Below are 18,886 nucleotides of genomic sequence, written 5' to 3'. Positions count from 1 at the left end.
GGACTAGGAGTAATGAAGTGTACCGGTAAATAATCAGCATTACCTCCATGTCCACTCTTCCTCGTCCCAGTACTTACCTCATGAGGTATACCAAAGCAGCAACAGGGAAAAGGTCCCAATGAGACATAGAGCCAAAACAGTGTAAAAAAACCTTTCAAAACACTGAATCCACATCCCCACAGACAAAACTCCAACCCCGAAGGAACCAACCCCCAAGTGGGAGACATCCAACCTATAGTGGTTGATGAAAGTGCTTAGATCAGCCCAGGTGGCAGCCCTACAAATTGCCTGCAGAGAAACCCCCCTTGCATCGGCCCAGGAAACCGCCAGAAACCCCTGATGGACCGCCCTTGAACGTGCGCAGGGACAGGCAGGTCAGAAGCCAAAGATGCCGTGGAGACCACAACATGGATCCATCGGCTAATGCAAACCACTGAGGCCTCACGCCCAGCACCAGCCGGACCAAAAGTAATCAGAAGACTATCAGATTGGAGGAAAGGGGTAGTCCTAGCCAATACTCCAACACTGCCCGCCGCACATCAATATAATGCCAAGCCACCTCCTCTGGCGTTTGGAGATCCTGAAAAAGGGCAGGGAGAACCACATCCCGAGAGGTGTGAAACCAAGAAACAACTACAGGGAGAAACTTTGCGAAATACCTCAACACCACCGAGCCCGGCAGCACCCTCAGGAAAGGGGGGTGACACAAGAGAGCCCCAATCTCCCCAAGCCTATGGGCAGAAGTGATGGTGATAAGAAAGGCAGTCGTCAGCGTCAGATGTTTGATATCAACCTCAGAAATGGGCTCAAAGGAGGCCCTTGAAGGAACCGTAAGACAAGAGGGATATCGCAAGGAGGAAATCCCTTATAAGCACAAGGACAGGAAGAAGAAAGAACCCGAAGCAACTTCCCCACCAACACCTCCCCATCCAAGTGACCATCAGAGTTCCTCAAAAGGAATTTAATGGAGGCCCACTAAGAGCGAAGCGTAGAAACCGCCAGGCACGCGGCAAACCCCTCCTGGAGGAAATGAAGGACACCAGGGAGGCTAGAACGCAGGGGAGGGATCCCAGACCGCCCACACCAGTCCCGGAAACTGTCCCAATGCCTGCCATAAATCCTCAGAGTAGATGGTCGAAGAGCAATCCTGATAGACCCGACCACAGGCAATAGCCACAATGCCCATTGAATCTGTCGGACTCCCAATCTCAGATTCCCCTGAAGGGTACACAGCCACTTCGGAACTAGCCAAGGGTCCCAGGACCGAAGCTCTAAAAGAGAAGGGAAACCAACCTCGGTGGGGACAGAACGGAGCTATCAACAACACAGTCACCCTGGGCACTCTGATGCTCTGAACGACCCGGGGCAGAAGGGGAAGAGGTCGAAAAGCATAAAGGAGACCCCGAGGCCACCGTACTGAGAGGGCGTCCACCCCCAAACCCCCTCAACCTGAAACCGAAAGCAGAAGAGGGGAACCTTCGCCGAGGCCGGAGACGCAAACAGATTTAGAACAGGGGGCCGAACCTGACACAGATCTCTGCAAAGACCTGGGCCAACAGGACCAGTTCCGCAGAGGAGGGAAACCGGCAGCCGAGATGATCCACCCGATCATTGTCCACCCCCCTGATACTTGAGGCCATTAGGGACACCAGATGCGATTCCCCCCAGGAGCCAATCCGAGCTGCCAGAGAATTCAAGTAGCGGCCGGAACCCTATTGGAGGTTGACATATGTCAAGGACGTTGTATTGTCCGCCCGGACCAACACCGCCCAGCCCTCCAGAAACCTCTTGAAGTACCCCAGAGCACGGAGAATGGCACACAACTGTCAACAATTGGATGATTGACGGCTCTCGTCCGGATCCCACAACCCTTGAGCTGAGAGGACCCCTTGCGCTGGCATCGGTAGTAAGAGTGGTCACAGGAGGAAGGACTAGGGACACCCCAGCCCGTAGATTCGGAACCCCCAACCACCACAGCAGGGAGTCCTGCAACACTGGGGACACCGGAATCAAAGCCTCGACAACTTGAGACTTTGTGAGCCAGCGGGAGAGAAGCTAAGACACCAGAGGATGTAAATGAAGACAGGCCCAAGGAACCAGAAAACATGCAAGACGCCATGCGTCCCTGCAACTCGAGAAATAGGTGATCCGAGATATAAAGCCTCCTAAGAACCCTGCCCAGAACCACCAGCAAGCGACTGACCTTCTCCAGGGACAGGAACACCCTCCCCATCCTGGTGCAAATCTGTGCCCCATCGAAAACTAGATCCTGAGAAGGCTCCAGCTGAGCCTTATGCCAGTTCACCAGGAATCCCCAGTCCTGCAAAGCCAGGCAGACCAATCAGAGATGAGTCATGGAAGTCTGCCGGCAGGATGCTTTGGGCAACCAATCCTCCAGGCAGAGAAAGAACTGAACTCCCTTCAGGAGCAAATGAGCCACCAGGGGAGCCACCAGCATGGAGAACACTGTGGGAGGTGATCGCAACCCGGACGGGAGCACTTGGAACTGAAATGCCAGGATCCCACTGCAAAACAGAAAACCCACATGTGACAGGGATGGAGAGCCACGTGGCATCATTCACCCTGGAGATCCAGAGACGTCACCCAATCTCCCAGTAAAAATTGCGGAGAACATTCCGCAAAGTCTTCACATTTAAGTGTACCGTACGGATGAAGCAGTACAGGGCCCCGAGACCCAAAATCAGGCGATACTTCCTTGAAGGTATGGGAACCAGGAACACCCGTGAGTAGAAAACTCGACCTCGAACAGGGAGAGGAACGGGCATGATAGCCACCTACAACAACAATTCGAAGAGAATGGTAACCATGGCCAACCTCTTGGTCCGTGAGCTGGGTACCAAAGTCCTAACCATGTAAACCCAGACAGGTGGAGACAGGAAAGACACTCGATAACGCCACCGAAAGGAGTCCAGCACCCAGGAAGCCGAACACCACTGGTCCCATACCGGAAAAACAGACAGATCCGCCCGACACATGCCTGTCCAAACTGTCAGGACTACTGCACCGTCCCAGGACGAGAGGAGTGTGGAGGACCCCCGTCCCAGTCCTGATCCCCGAAAGACAGACGAGGAACCAGGGAAAAACCTGCCAGGCACTGCACTTGCATGAGAGGAATAATCCTCGGATGTTGAACCAGGCCTGCGCCTCAAGCAGGCCTGCTCGTCAGCCCCCAAAAAGAAAGGACCCATCAAAAGGAAAATTAAGGACAGCTCGTACCCTGTCTGTACATGCCTCCGGGCAGACACACCAAGCCCCATGACCATGGCCCCCTCAGCCAACATAGAGGAGCCACCCACCAGGCTGGCGAGACCATCATCAACAGGACCTGATAGCAAAACAAATTGTTCCCCCGCAATGGGTAGAGTCTGGTCACAAAGTGGGGCAATGCAATATTTCCCGTATATCAGATCGGAACACACCAACGGCAACCCCATCCTTGGGTTATGCCCATACCGGAGATCTATAGATGGAACAGACCCCCCCATTGGCACCAGGGGCTCTGAGAACCCCATTAAGCATAGACTTGTGCCTCAATCTGCCAATTCACTTTCACATGACTGAGAGGTGGCTTGAATGCTACACATCGGTACTGGAGGAGCCATGCACCACATGCTGAGCTACTGGGAACCCCCTTCATGGCTGTGACTTCCATGACGCTCTAGCAGTCTCCCCAATCCCATTCCGGAGAAGGAAAATCATATTAGCCCCCCCTCATCCGTCCCCCGCACAGCTCAGAGGAAGAGGACAGGACAGGGTGCCTGCGAGTAGCAGAACATATACATATGGCTAGTACAGGCCCAACAGAACACTAACTCGCCACCCATATAGCCAGAAGCCATCAACCAAGAGAGAAAACCAAACAAACAATTCCCTTGGCAAGGCCGCACCTCCCCACCGGAGGCGGAGCCCATCCGCCTCCGGAGCAACGTCGGGAGAATACCATCAAAAAGGAGTCAGCATGTCATGCACGGCCGGAAGGAGACTCAGGGCACAAACATTCTAAAAGCCCCCAACTCCTTACCGCATCTCAGGCGCTTCAGGACTCGGGCCGTGATGTCCTCACGCTGGCCTATCGCCCTGCATAAAACCGGGCGAGGCATTCCCGCTCATCCGGGACCCAGAGCCCCACAGGGGGGCCGGGAGCAATGATGCACCTGAAGGAGCTGAAGGCCCCGGCACACAGCCCCACCAGGTGACCAGCAATCGGGTTATAGGGGATAGTAAAAATAAAAGAAGGTCCTGTGTCAGAGGCATTCTGCATACCTTACATTAAGTGCTTTGTGTGTGCTTAACTGAACCCTTCACCACTCTCACAACTAAAACAGCGATGAATGAAGAGACAGAGAAATCTAAGACATACCAAACGACTAACATAGAGACAGCTGTAATAGGACCAAAGACGGAATACATAGCAAGACGAAGACACAAACACCACGACGACTCATCAATAGGACCCTGACCCAAACTACAGCCATTCCCAACAGACCTAATCACAGCAGACAGCTAGCTAATAGGAACCTGTGTACCATTAGCTCCAACCCAGAGGGTAAGAAACAGAATAAGCACCCACTATACACCAGGCTCATCAAGACACAGCGGGAAGCACAATGCGCCATCACACACAAACTACAACTAAACAATAGCCCTAAGGAAGTCACCCCACGGAAACCAAAGAACTAACTGAAAGGTAGTCATGATAGGAGGAAACTGATGACGGAATACACTGCCCGACCAAGACGGACGTACTACGATGCCTCAACAGATTCTGACCCTGAACCATTCAAAGCTTCAATTGACCAGTGTCACATTAGATAACAAGAGAATAGATAGCACCAACCTAGTTCCACACCCAAAGAAATGGCTCAGACACACCTACCACCCCATACAAGACTCACTATGATACAGCTGGATACGCGCAGCACCACCACCACAGCGAGACGGCCCATGAGGAACCAGCAACAACTCCACCCAGAGGGATACAGCTCAAACAGAACCAGAAGTACACGAACCAGGATACAGACCCCACTAACCCAACCCTCAATTTTCTGCATACTTAACCCACACAACTCACACAACCCATTTCTCCCTCAGCAATCCGCACGCACTTTACCACACTGCATCAACAACACATAGACAGCACCTACAGCACACCAGGCCTGGCCCGATACTTGCACCAAAGCCCAGCACTCGGTGTATACCGAACTGAAGCTGCCAGCAGCACACCACCTCTCCCTCTCTCCTACTCCCCTCCTCCTGACTAACCATACCTGCCTTCCTATTTGCAGATCTGCCAGAGTGCCTGGGGACCAATTCCGTTGGTGACGGTGCGCTATGCACGTACCTTTAACATAACATAACATCATGAGGTAAGTACTGGGACGCGGAAGAGTGGAAGTGGAGGTAATGTGCATGCCATCATTCAGGTATTATAGGTCATATATAACGGATTAGCAGGTACTGTATCAAACGCCATTAGTTCCAGGGAAAGTACAGTGTCTGCACATTTTTTGCCCCAGGGCAGGTATTGTCAGATGTAGCTGATGAGCAGGTACATACTGTATCGGAAGTCATTCGCTTCAGAACAGGCATTGTGTCTGCACTCATTCGCTCCAGCCAGAGGATGTGATGGGACTTTACCATTAGCGGCAGAGAAGGTAGTGTCTGCCAATATTGGCGTGTTGCTTCTGTGCCTGCAGTTATTATCCACAGAAGAGTCTAGACCCAGAGAAAGTACCAGATCTGCAGCCATTAGCCCTGGGGACTCCTTACTTTCTGAGTAGGCACTGAATTGGAGACAGTACACGTCTGCAATCATTAGCCGGCGCAGGTATATATATCTATATATATACCTGCGCCGGCTAATGATTGCAGACGTATATATATATAGTCACTCACCAGACCACTGTCTGTGTAGTAGCCGCACAGCAGTTACTGCGTCTGCGAGCATTCCAGAGCTTGAACTGTACCGTAAATGAGCTTCGGAGCAGCTTTTGTGTCTACAATATCAACAACCACAGGTTGCCCTGTGCACTTTCAAAACCAGATGTTGATAAAGTCAGTATTTACAATTTTTTATTTCATCATGTGAGTACAATACAACGAATTACAGCTTCAGTCTCTTACTTCAACGTCCATTTCCAGAGGTTGCAAAGGGGCTCCTCTTACCAATATAACAACAAAGAGGGGAGAACGATCTAAGTAGTAATGAATGCTAAAAGAAATGCAAATACAATTCATTACAAGATCTGGATCACATTCACTCACCTGATGCTGCCTGAAAACTGAAAAGGGGCGTTTGGTATAGGGAGGTCGTGTGTTGTTTTCATGATGAATTGAAACACAAATTTAAAGTCCCTGTAAGACCCGATAGATTGTGTTCGTTTAAAAGTTTGCGGACATTTTATGAAATGCCTTTAAGGCGTCATTACGTATTTCGCGTATATCTGAAATGCCGTTAAGTCGTAGTGACGTTTTCACGTAGAAATCATGGAGGAAGGCGGACTCTGCCCTGTGCCTGGGCAGGTATTTATTTGTTTTTGTGTCTTCATAAGGCGCTTATACTTCTCGGAAGTGTTTTGAACCACATGTATATTTGGTGCATGTGTGTTTGTTTTTCCTATATTGATTTTGGTTGCAGCAACAGCGGATCTTTATGTGTCTTCTTTGCTTTTAAGTGTTATCCCCCGCTCCCTCAGCCGCCTCCAAACATAAGTGATTCATGGTCGTGCCGCGCACTCCGTTCCCCGTGGGAATTTCAGGGCAAATGTTTTTTTGCAAATTCGGTGGCAGCAAGTCGGATTTATTGTTTGCATAAGCGTACTTGCATGTTTCCCACATCCAAATGGCAGTGGCTTTTTGCTGTAATCACGGGTTTTCTACAAAACTTTCCCGGATTACCATGTCTCACTCCAAGACAGGATTGTAATAGAATTGTGAGTTTAGCCTTATAAGACGTCTAACTATAATTGTGAAGTTAGCATTTCTCACTTCTAGTCAGAATTGTGAGGTTTTTGGCATGGGTCACACCTAGATAGAACTTGCCCAACTTTTAGCATACACGGATACACCTCTCATACAGAAACTTACATGACCACTTTTCTGCACAGCAAGCACGTACTTCACCACATGGCAACACACGAACAACACATAAGACGACACAACAGCACATGGGAATTGGCACTGACTGAAAATCGCACTCAAACTCTTACACGCTTATAGTATACATGTTTATTTATGTATACACCAGGCTAATCTTTTTTAAAAAGCAGCAACTATTGGTAACATTAATCCAAAAGTTAGGATTCAGTTCAACAAGAGCAATAAAGAAGGCAAGTTAACTTTTCTTATGCTAAACCTATTCCAGCACACTGACTGACGTAATAAAACAGTTATATTCTCCCAGAGGGATTTAGGCAGTCTTTTATCCCAGCAGTAATAGTGTTAAACAAAATTAAACCTGTAAGAGAAAAAGCACTGCCAAAGCAAATAGGTTCAGAAGTGGAGCATTTGGAAGCAAGGACAGCTTAAGTCAATGGGCCAGTTCAAAGTGTACTCTTCTTTGAACAATGTTTTAAAATAATCAGTAGTTAGAAAATCACAGAAGCTCAAGAGAAGCCAGTGCAGGTGAGTTTGAGGTAAACTCAAAAGGGTTTAAAATAGTACCCTCCAAGCTAGGAAGCACCACAAATGGCAAAAGGTCGTTGTACCCCAATCCTCACCGTACCTGCAAATTGAAGAATTGGTTCCAGCTCGATGCCTTCCTGTTGCAGTGTAGCAGACCCTTGTTCCTGGCCCTTGGTCGAGGGACGAAAGGGAGAACGCCTGGCGGGCTACTGCGGCACCACTTGAGAGAGGGACTCTGCAGCAATGGATTCTCCCTGATTCAGCATTATTTTGTGGTTTTGGCACCTTTTTTCTCAGTGCCAAAACCAAACGGCTCCAGTTGGAATTTACTTTAACCATTGCTCCTGGACTCTAGATCAAGATTTCCTGATTCTTTAGGGTTCTCTGAATGCCCACAAAGTTTTGTCCGGATTCGTACTTCCGAAGAGAATGCACTTGATGGTCAAGGGCCCCTGGCATTGGGAATCTGCAACCTTTGAAAATCACAGCAAGTCAGGGATTGTGCCAAAATGAAGCTTGTCTCAAGGCTAGTTGGTCCCACCAGCCCAAGGGTGGAAGTCGTTCTGTGCGGGTCTTCCCAGTCGATGAAAACGGGTCAGGACAGCTGCAGGGCTTCACTAGGCACTTTACGGACCAGGAGTGTGTTGCTGGCATCTCTTCATGTCGTCTTCGTCAGGTGTTGGCCTCCAGTGGTCGACTCTGCCTCTAATTCCAAAAACATTGGGGCTGGCCGGCTGGCTGTCCGCAAGGACAGTCGGAACTGGTTTCACTCAAGCATAGAGACAAAGGACAGAGGTTTCGGGACCCTCCCTCACTTCCTGTCTTTCCGGACACACTGTAGCCTGGGCGGGCTTCAGGGCTGAAGCCCGCCAGAGGCAAAATGCACAAAGGACTAAAACAGTGTAAAAGTCCAGAAAGAACTGACAAATGCCATTTTTCGAAAATGGTCACCCTTGGGTGCTGTACTGCAGCTGAGAAATCAGCCTGCAGATACATAGCACGAAGGTAGTGAAAAAGAAACCGCAGCCACCAACCATTTGAGTTAGTGTAACAAAAAGTTTGCTGGACTACTGCTACAGCCTCTTTCTAAATATGCCTGCCTCTACTCTTCGACCTTTGTCGTTGGCCTCATGCCCAAGGACTGTATCTTTCCACAACTGAACTGGCTCCCTGTGGCTGCAAGGATCAAGTTGAAGACCCTCTGAATCGTTCACAAGGCTTGCTGTGGCCTGGGACCGCTCTACCTCCAACTTTCTCTTCCAAAACATCTTCGTTATCAAGCTCTCCTCTCATCCACTTCAACTCTGAGGGTCAGATGCTTCTTCAAGCAGAGAGTTGGGGACAAATCTCGTTCCTCAGCTGGGGCCTCGCACTGGTCACCTGGATACCCTCTGAACTCAGGTCCAGGCTCCTGCATGTCCAGTTGCCCTTGCACTGCCTCCAGCTTCCCACAGCACAGCAACCCTGCAGACCCTTCCCTCTGCACCTTTGAGCCACCTGCTGGCTGCACTTATTGATTTACCTTCTCCTTCCCTTTCCTCTTCCCCACACTTGCACATTCTAAATAACACAAGGCCTATTAAGATTGTTGTTTTGTCTTCTTTGTTTCACCCTCCTTGTCGTGCCTAGAAACACTTGTGTACAGGCATGTTATAAATGCCATATAATATGAGAAGTGGGATAAGGAGTTATAACCCCCCCAGCACTCCACATAGGGTGGTGTGTGCTGGACCCACAAAAGATAACATGAGTAAGACGCAAGTCATCTTACTATTCTTGGGAACTGTAGTTCACCCAAGAAAATGTATTTAAATAGTAAGAGAAGTCCAAGGGATTTCCCAGTGGCACTGCACAAAATGTGCTGTCGCCATGCAAAAAGCAGATGCCTATGGAGTTTACCAGACTAGAAACCAAAAAATCCTAGTCAGAAAAACACGTGAGAGCGTTAGGAAAAAGTCCTACCCACTCAGGAATACAAATGAAGGCATTGAGTCCAGAAAAAGAGCTAGGGGTCTCTAAGGTTAAAGGGAATTGGCACAGAAATGAAAATTCTCCCTAACTTGTATCAAGCCGTGTACATGTGTGAGAAACCATGCCTCTACGAAATGTACCCATGGCTTTTTTTACTTTTTTGCAGGATTTTTGCGCTGCACTGTTTCTGCTGTAGTGCATAATTTATGACAAAGTAGAGGTGCTTGGGGACTCGGGGGTGGTAAGAGGGTGCTTCTGACCCTTATGGAGGATGGCGCCTGGCTCATATTAGCAAAAGCCTGCCTGTAAAGGTGTAATATTTACTTTTTCTTCCCCCAGTAAAGATCACTTTGGTCATGTGTTCTGTCCATGCTTACCCTCGCATTTCCGATCCTTCTAATTTCCTGTACACATTGCTGTCTGCAAGCTGGGACTCTTAAAGAAACTGAAACGGGTGCCTGTCTTTTGAAGAACACACAAACGACTGCAGCATTTTAGGTTCAAGAGCTCTGCAGTTAAGAATATATCATCTCTCGAACACTGACCTCTAAAATTGTTAGCCAGCAGATGGAAATAGTGAAGCCACAATGGGTGAAGTCTTGGAGGAAGTTACCAAGCACCAGGAGATGCTTCACTCGCACACAAACAACTCAGCCAAACTTTTCAAAATTCTGCAAGGGACTGGCCAAACCTGCTGTAGTCTCCACCTCTCCTGGTCCCTCCCAAGCCCTTAGCACGGCTCACCTCATTTCACTAAAATTCTGGACATCCTGCCCACTCTCTCCTCTCCCACTACCGGTCCAGGTCCCTCTCTGGCCGTATCTGTTCTCCTGTTCACTCCAAACGATGTTGCTGATCTATGAAGTTCTGTCAAAGCAGGTGCTTTCTGCTCCTCCACTGCACTCTTTTGCCACTGGAACCTTCCCCTCCCCCTTAAGCACTCCCACCCCCTCTTTAAGAAGCCCTCTGCTGATCCTTCCTGGCAAACTACCCCCCGATCTCCATCACTCCTTTCCTGGGCATCTCCCAGCTTAATCTACATACTGAATCTGTTGGTTGTCTCCATGATCACTAGTCTGGCTTCAGAGCAGCCAGAAGCACAGAAACTACTCTGCCGAACACCTGTGAAGACTTGCTCTCTAATCTTCACTCTAACATTCCTTTTGTCCTCATTCTCCTTGATCTATCTTCTGCCTTCGACGCGGTCAATCATGCCATCCTACTTGATAGTCTCTGTGACAACCTGGGTATCACTGTTAGTCCCTAGCCTGGTTGACCTTGTTTCTCTCTGATTGAGGCTCCCAGGTCCAAGTTGGATCCTTACTCTCTTCTGTCTCTTTCTCTACATGTGGTGTTCCCCAGGCGTCTAACCGCTCTCCCTTGCTCTTTCACCATTACATGGCAACTCTGGCCCACTGCATATCTACCTTCTGTTTTTAACTTTCAGTGTTACGCGGATGACACAACTTTCCTTCAAGCTCTGCACTGCCTCTTCTGCTCCTTTTCTCATACTTGACTGCCGCAATTCAGGAATGCTGTGCCTCCAATGATCTCTGCCTTGATGCTTGTAGGACCGAGCTCTTCCTCATTAGGACATCTGCTCCCACTTTCCCTCCCTCTGGCCGCCCACCCTGGGCCTGCTACTTACACCTTCTTGTGAGGCTAAGAATCTTGGTGTCATCTTTGACTCCACCCTCTCCTTCTCTCCTCACATCTGTCTCTAAGAAGTCACACTATCAGCTGCACCTCCTCAGTGGTATTCTTCTTTTTCTGACTCCCCCCTCCCTCCCCCCCACAGAAGCTTACTGTCTCCAGAGCCCTGGTTATCTCGGCTGTACTACTGCAACAGACTCGTTCTCAATCTACCTTCCTCTACTCTTCGCCCTTTACATCTAATCCAGAACAGGACTGCAAGACTTGTCTTTGGCATTTAGCCCAGCGACCCTATCTCTCCAGCCTTATAATCTCTCCACTGGCTCCTTGCGGCGGTAAGGATCAAGTGCAACACCCTCTGCATCGCCCACAAGGTTTTCTGGGACCGGGGACCACACTACATCCAACTTTCGCTTCCTTCTCGAGCCTTCTGCTCATCTACCTCCAACTCTGAGGGTCAGATGCTTCTCCAGGCAGAGAGTTGGGGGGGGCAGGGGGTGTGCAGATCTGTCCTCGGTTGGGGCCTCCCTCTGGAACAGCCTCCATCAAACTTGAGAAGGACCACCCAAGGTTGCGGAAGCAACTCAAGACCCTCCTTTTCGCTTCCGCTTTCTCTCTCCCATGCACTGGTCTGCTGCACAAACTGGTTACCTGGCCAACCACTGAACCTGCGGGACCAGGCTCCTGCACGACAAAGTTGCCCTTGCACTGCCTACAGGCCGCCCAACCACTTGGGGACTGTATCTGCAACCCTACAGTCCCCTGCCTCCCTGCACTTATGAGCCACCTGGCAGCACTTGCACGTTCCACTACACCCTTCCCCCGTTCCCCTTTGCACTTATTGATGTACCAGCACTACTTCTACCCCCCCCCCCCCATCCCCACACTTATGCTATCTGAATGACACAAGGCCTAGTAAGATAGTTGTTTTGTCCTCTTTGTTTCTTCCCTTCTTTGTTCCTTGTCGCGCCTAGAAACACTGTGTACAGGTGTGTTTATATGACTTGTATCATATCAAACGGACACATCAGGCAGCAAAATACATAACAAGCCCACTATAAATTAATGGTTTTGGGTACAGACCAGTTTCACAAATACTTGAGCATACTAAATTTGTTTTACTTTTTTCTTCTTTTAGGTAATAATTCAAATCATTGCATTCTTTAATGTGCTTTTCTTTGATTCCAACAATTCTCAGTGTATTTGAAAGGAAGGGGAATTTGAGCCTTTGGCAATTCCTGGTGAGGTTAATTGTAAATGGCTGATAGAGGGTCTTCATGAAAGTAGAAGAGAATACGTGAAGACATTGTTTTCAAATCAGTTGTGCTTTTCCAGTTAGCAGGTAAGCAATTTTGTTCTGTCCATCTATTTGAAGTTTGGGGGAGGTGGGAACATCTGATATCCCTACGTTGAGGCATTCCCTTTTTTCACACATCCAGATGAGAGCTGCACAATGCCCACCACTCTTTTACAGCTTCTCTTGCCTCTATAGTACCTCTAAAGTATACATGGTCTACATGATTTCTCTTAAATTGTTGGGCCTTTGTAGAGCGCCTGTTACCACTGGTATGATCTCAAAGCGCTATGGGTTGAATGCCCATGGGACCATAGTCCAGGTCAGAGTATGTGTGCAGTTAGACTGAGTTTTGGGTAGCTGGATGTAGAGGGATGGAAAGCACCAGGAATAAGCAAAAATTAGACTTAAGGGGCTGGATAGGATTGTGCCTAAGGGGAGTCACGCCATTGTACAGCTCAAGTGAAAAGTCTGTTGTATTGGTAGTCACATTTTTGAGGTTTTTAACTTGCTTTTTTCATACCCGCAGCCAAGAAAGTGTATTATGACACAGAAAACATCTGAAATAATGAAAACATATTTTGATGCAGAGGGTCTAATTCAGGCTTTAAAAAGAAAGGCAGAGGAGGAAAAGGAGCAACTGGAGGAATCTGTAAAGTGCTGGAAAACTTGTTGCGTGAACTACAAAAAGAAGGTGCAGTGAAAGAAACAAAGAGAATTATATTGTAAAAACTGATGGGTGGAAATCGCTATTCCCAAAATTAGTAATGGCTGTGCACAGTTGTGGTCACACAAGCTGGAAACCCTAGTCTTTTGGCAGGGATGGCTAGTGTTTATCATTCCTCCTACACTCCTGCCGCAAAACCCACCTCTGTTAACTTCACCTAGACAATTGAAAGAGACAGCAGTAAATCGGTAGATGTCTCTGTGTAATGTTGCGCTTCCTAAGGATGTCATTTAAATGAAAGCTTTAACATGAGAGCTTGAAATGGGTGCTTTGAAGGTAGGTTTGTAATGCTTTTCAATGCAGGTTGTCATGGCTATGTGTCCCACCTATTTAACGCCCATCACTAAGGGACATCTATAGGTTTCCCATTCCTACCCATTTTCCCTCCAACCACACCTCTATTTGCACTCTTTGTTGGAATTTCTACTGTGTGGTGAATTTGTCTGCCGTTTTCACTTCCAAAATGGCCGGCGCCATCTATTGTTATATTAAAGCTATTTGACCTGATTGATGCTTTAAAAATAATTTACTACAAATTTTGTTACATTTTTTAATGTATTTTGTATTTAAATTAACCAAGTTACTGCTCCTAGTTATGTTTTGATCTAAAATGTCTCTGAAAATACTCATTTACTGATTTGTGGGGGTTGCTCTAGTGCTTTCAGATATAAGCAGTAGCTGATTTTTAGTTTTAATGATGTCACTAGTATGTGATTGGCTCCCCCTCCCCCGATGGCAGTTATTTTCTTTCACTGAATCCGAGCAGGGCTGTAAAGTGAGCATGTCATCCCGATCTTTGATGAGTGCATAATTGTTTTCATTCTGTTGTGTCACAGCAATGTGTATACATTTTAATATATAATGACCCTGAACAGCATTTGGAATCTAAGCCCGGACTTCATATAGGATTTTAAAACGCGCAGCCCAGCATGGGTTTTTCGCACTGTTTGGCAGCATATTAAATCTGGAACCTTCTAGGAGCGCTGGCTCCCGAGTGAGGAATGTCAAAGCAGTGCAAAGTTGGAGTCGCACCATTTTATCTAACATGAATGTTCCTGTTGTTCACTTGCCTTAATTGTGCTGTTTTTGCAAGATCAAAGAGAAAAGCGTGTTAAGCTTGCCTTCCTTCTTCCCTGCTCTATGAAACATCCCTGACCTGGAGCCGAAGGACTGAGGTCAATCACTCGGAGCAATTACTATGTCTCACTGATAAGTCGCGGCTCTATAGATCAGACCAAATCTATTAAGAAGCTCTGTTAACATGGCCCTGAGGTGCTAAAGATTATCATTTAATTTTTTAAGCAAAATGGCAGCGCGATTCAAAGTTCTCAAATATCCCGCTTTTAATCTATAGCATGTTAAACAAATATATTGTTTGCGTGTGGCCTACATTCTCATTTGTTTTAGTCGCTATGAGATTCGGCAATGGCTCATGGGAGTTAATCTTCATGTGTGTTAACACACATTGCCAGATGTGTTGCGTATCTAAATGTAGGTGAGGACTGAGGTCATAAAACACGTGGACAGTGCTGTGTGAGAATGACCTAATGTCCCATGTGCTCCATGTTAAGGATACCAATTGGGCGTCACGCACCGGACCAGGACACTTGGTCTTATCCTGTGATGTAGCGCTCAATAGGAATCTTTTTTTCTTTCATTTCAATGAATTCAAATTGAGCTGATATGGGACCCGCCTCGTACCCCATTTGACAAATATCCTGGGTCACAATGGACCATGAACCAGGCCGGTTGGTGAAAATACAATATTTATTTTTAGAATTCACAAAAATCACACATTTTAACATTGGACTGCAATCCCCAATGGGGGTGATAATTACAATTAAAATGGAAGCAATGCACTTGGTTAACCTTCTAGTAGAACATCCAAAGCGCAATTGAATGGGAGCACTTTTTGAATTGGGATAGATGGCACCCAAGTTAAGGTTTCCCCCTGCAATGTTCCCTCAACCCACAAATAATCAAATTCTGAGTAGATGGAAAGAAGCAGCAGGTAGTAGGGATAAGAGGCAGCAAACGGAATCAAAATCCAACCTTCCCTCACAAAATAATAGGGAAAAAAACCCTTGCAATGGCATAAAATGACACTCGGAAATTGACAATGCGCGTTTAAATCTTTGAGGCAAATATGATTTCTCAAAAAAGGCAGGAAGGCATAAACACTAGCAAGCACAAGGCAATGGTTCAACAAAAGTCATACAATTCTAAAACAATTGGAAAGATGGAACATGCTGCAGCCGAATGACACGTTGGAAAGTTGCAATTTTCTCAATTCCCATTTAAAATGACACAACTGAATTTGAGGAAAAACGGATGAAATACTTGGATTTTCAATGCTGTTTTTCGGTTGGGAGACAGATATATATCACAGGGATGAGATGGAGGTGAAATGATGTCTCTAGTTATAAAACTGGCTGAGATCTGCAAGATAGAAAAAGGTTAGATTTTTGGGTAAAATGAAGCTGTGAAAGAGAAAAGAAAATTAGCTGAGAAAAGTACAGGTTTGACTTAAACTAAATTATCAAGACTAAGAGGAACACAGTAAGATCCAAGGTTGATTCGTGACTTCAACCCTGTCACCCCAGCGTTCAACTTTATGCAGAAATTACTTTAATTATTCCAAATATGACTGAGGGCTTATGATCTATGCAGGACAAAAAGGAATAGGAAAGTAGCGCTAACGCTTGGAGATAGATGACAAGATGCACAGAGACTTCTAAGAGTTTTAACAAGTTACCAGGGAAGTGGAATAAAGACAAAATGATCAAGATGGGGAGACTATGTGTTTCTCTGGGATGGGGATTATACTCGGTCCACTTTTGAGTCTGGGATTTTGGACAGTCAACAGGTTCTGGTCACGAAAGATTCTGGTCACCGGTTAGCGGACTCTCCTGGCAAAAGACAGCTGGGCAAGGTCTGGTCACCGTATACTAAAGGTCAGCGGGCATGCAGGTAGTGGCAAGAAGCTGGTCTGGTTTCAGGGTGCTTCCCCAAAAAAGGGTACTACAGCGTTTCCCCTTTTTAATGGGATTTTAGTGGGGTTTTGCGCCCCTGTGACCTGAAGTACTGCCGGACTCGCGCACCTGCGCCGCGCACCAAGTACCGGACAAGTACTGTTTGCTGTTGCTGCAACGTTGGGCTGCCCTGTTGGCTGGCGCTTTTGGTCCGTTTGGATTTTCATCCCTTTTGTTCTGGACTTGTTGTTTGTCGGGACTACTGAATTTCTGCTGGAGGACGTACTTCTCGGGTGCACCAGTGTGCCTGACCCTGAGGTCCTTCCTGTTTGGGTAGCCACACCTCCCGCTGACGTGTTATGCGCCCCTGTGACCTAAAGTACTGCCGGACCTGCGCCGCGCACCAAGTACCGGACAAGTACTGTTTGCTGTTGCTGCAACGTTGGGCTGCCCTGTTGGCTGGCGCTTTTGGTCCGTTTGGATTTTCATCCCTTTTGTTCTGGACTTGTTGTTTGTCGGGACTACTGAATTTCTGCTGGAGGACGTACTTCTCGGGTGCACCAGTGTGCCTGAGGTGATTGCGCTTTGAGCTGTGTTTTGCGTATTGTACGGCTTGTGTGTTGCACACACTGCCGCCTTCCGGCTTGTGTGTGTTGCTTTAAGCTTACGTATGTAAGTGCTTGGAAAGAGGTTTAGCACTCATACGCATTTTGCTTACCAACTCACCTTCTCTGTTTAGGTCCTTCCTGTTTGGGTAGCCACACCTCCCGCCACACCTCCCGCTGACGTGTTATGCGCCCCTGTGACCTGAAGTACTGCTGGACTCGCGCACCTGCGCCGCAAGTACCGGACAAGTACTGTTTGCTGTTCGCGGTGCGCGTCGCGGGTCGAGTTGCTTCTCTGCTTCCGGGATTAGGGAGTTGCAGCGTCAGATTTTGAGGTAGGTTTCGAATTGTTAGGTTGAAACCAGCGGCTTCCTGCTCAAAGATGGTCAAGAAACTACGTAATGGAAAGAGATGCCTAAATGGCTCTCCTCCAATTGGTTCCGACGGTAATATGTCAGAGGAAGAGCCCAATCAAGACATAGTTAACCAAATCAAGAAAAAGGGAAAGGGACTAAATGATAAACTGTGCCTTAATCAGCATGTAAAGATACCATCAGACCTCAATATGGCGAGTCAATCATTGTCAAATCTCGCACAATCCTCTAATATGGAGATTAAGGAGACAAATGTAGTGGCCCAACTTCATAGCGATGTATATGGTAATGATATTCAAAACATTAAGTTAATTCATAATGTCCCTATCACTGATAGCTCATTATTGGGGGCCGTAAATGATGAGGAAAGTATGCCTACCATTGATGTCTCGCTGGTTGCGCCAGCTGTTTTAGCTGAATTGCATAGTCGAACACGTCTTTCGAATGGGCCGTCTACCCCTGCTGCCGAGTCAAAGGGCCTTAGGGAACAAGTTCATTTTCATGCGGCTATAGTAAAAAATTTAAATCAATTGAAAGAAACGCATAAATATAAAGGTGGTTGGGGGGCCCGGGACTTGTTACACTCTACTAGTTCACCCTCTCATGAGAACCAATATATTCTTTCGGATACTAAAGATCCTCAATCTCCAGTATTGAGCTGTGAGCACAGGTCATTGGAAATTGACTTAGAGAAATCGCGTTTGCCAAATTCCTCTCTTCCGCTTTTTCCACTAGAGGAGACTTTGGTAGACCTAAACTCACAGGAATTACAGAACTTTCCAGTCTTAACTAGAATACTGAACTTGCTGGACAAGGGACACGAGTATACGCATGGAGCCATTGGTGCCCTGAGTCTAGCAACTGCAGAAATCAACGCAAAAATGAGTAAAATTGAAGGCTATCTGTTTGCTCAGGAAAAATGTCATGTGTTCTGGGCTGAGCAACATAAGAGTGAAAAACGTCTGCAAACTCAAAAAATGGAAATCATAGCAGATGAGATTAGTGCTGGGAAAACACCCAACAGTATTTCCAGGGCTACTCAAACTGAGTTTGTAGACTGGAACAACGCATTGAATACAAATCCAGTAACCGTGATAAAAACTGTGCCAGAAAATTTGCTTCCGCCATATGTGGAAATAGCAAAAGTACAGCATGAGAGGATACTGGCGTTAGAAAAGATTGTCCTTGAGGCAAACTTAATAGCGCCAGAAAGGTTGCTAGCGGTATTGAACGAAAAGGATGAACTCTTATCATCCAAAAGTATAGTTACTCCCGATAGTCCCACTGCGTTGACAGACCTGATTGACTTAAATTCGGAGACCACGCAGTGTGGTCATGAATGCATTGGTGAACTGGATGAAGAAGCAAATGGTAATCAGAGTACATTTTTTATGTCTAGAAAAGCAAAAAAATTATATAATAAAGCTTTAAAAAAACAAAAAAATGTAAAATTTCAAGATCCCAAATCTCAAGTTGGTCTGAATTTTAAGCAAAATGACAAAACAAAAAACAAAAATGTTGTAATATTGGGAGAACAGAGCAATAAAAAGCTCAAACAGCAACAAAGGCACAATAATTGCGTGAGTATGGATGCTAATAATATCGATGTCACACAATTAAGTAGTGAAAGTCAGGCTGTTTTGGGT

At 47.0% G+C, this 18,886-nt stretch overlaps 1 protein-coding gene and 1 long non-coding RNA gene across 3 annotated transcripts in view; one reads left to right on the top strand and one right to left on the bottom strand.

Annotated features, from left to right (window-relative positions):
• The window catches only part of C9orf72 (C9orf72-SMCR8 complex subunit), a 467,428-nt gene extending 461,015 nt beyond the window's left edge, over nucleotides 1–6,413 (bottom strand). Inside the window, exon 1 of the mRNA XM_069630918.1 lies at nucleotides 6,286–6,413. The gene's annotated coding sequence lies outside the window, so the exon portion shown is untranslated. The remainder of the gene's footprint in view (nucleotides 1–6,285) is intronic.
• Nucleotides 6,414–6,491: 78 nt separating this feature from the next.
• On the top strand, nucleotides 6,492–14,269 carry LOC138516087 (uncharacterized). 2 transcript variants are annotated; one of them, XR_011282223.1, is made up of 3 exons: nucleotides 6,492–6,543; nucleotides 12,407–12,610; nucleotides 13,092–14,269. It is a non-coding gene; the product is annotated as an uncharacterized lncRNA (long non-coding RNA). The 2 variants fall into 2 exon arrangements; XR_011282224.1 differs by having other exon boundaries at nucleotides 6,496–6,543; nucleotides 12,467–12,610.
• Nucleotides 14,270–18,886: the final 4,617 nt, after the last annotated feature.

Source organism: Ambystoma mexicanum, chromosome 6q (genome assembly GCF_040938575.1).
Source record: "Ambystoma mexicanum isolate Mex_15411 chromosome 6q, UKY_AmexF1_1, whole genome shotgun sequence".
Lineage (NCBI taxonomy): Eukaryota > Metazoa > Chordata > Amphibia > Caudata > Ambystomatidae > Ambystoma > Ambystoma mexicanum.
This window is presented reverse-complemented; position numbering and strand designations above follow the sequence as displayed.